The sequence below is a fragment of the Sinocyclocheilus anshuiensis genome, unplaced genomic scaffold (assembly GCF_001515605.1).
Source record: "Sinocyclocheilus anshuiensis isolate Anshui unplaced genomic scaffold, SAMN03320099.WGS_v1.1 scaffold1871, whole genome shotgun sequence".
NCBI classification, from domain to species: domain Eukaryota; kingdom Metazoa; phylum Chordata; class Actinopteri; order Cypriniformes; family Cyprinidae; genus Sinocyclocheilus; species Sinocyclocheilus anshuiensis.
This window is the reverse complement of record NW_015549664.1, coordinates 16,050-16,412: the sequence shown is the minus strand read 5'-3', so window position 1 is coordinate 16,412 and position 363 is coordinate 16,050. Positions and strand designations below refer to the sequence as shown.

General features: G+C 29.2%; 1 protein-coding gene across 2 annotated transcripts in view; it reads left to right on the top strand.

Moving 5' to 3' along the window:
• LOC107660299 (kelch repeat and BTB domain-containing protein 2-like) overlaps window positions 1-363 on the top strand; it is a 32,726-nt gene that overhangs the window by 29,104 nt on the left and 3,259 nt on the right. The gene's annotated exons all lie outside the window — the stretch shown is intronic.

Here is a 363-nt window from a genome sequence, read left to right as displayed (position 1 = left end):
AATAAAATGTGTATTTCCATTACAGGTTTAGGTCTTAAATTTCATATAAGGTGGTATTAAAGAGGTCTTAAAAAGTCTTAAATTTAACTTGTTTATGTCTGCAGAAACCCTGAACAAGGACACCATCAAATAGAATTTGGGACCAAATAATATTTTTTATTCACATACTTGCTTTTTATTGCATTTTAAGTTGGCCGACACAAAAAGATAATTTTGTCAGACCTCTAATAAATTACTTGTTCTTTTGTTTAGTAGCCTAATGTTTGTTTTGTAAATTACAGAATCTTTTTCTTTAGAATAGTGAGAACTTTAGTCGATGAAGCAAGATTAGACACATTTGAAAGTGTCACATTTAAGTGTCGT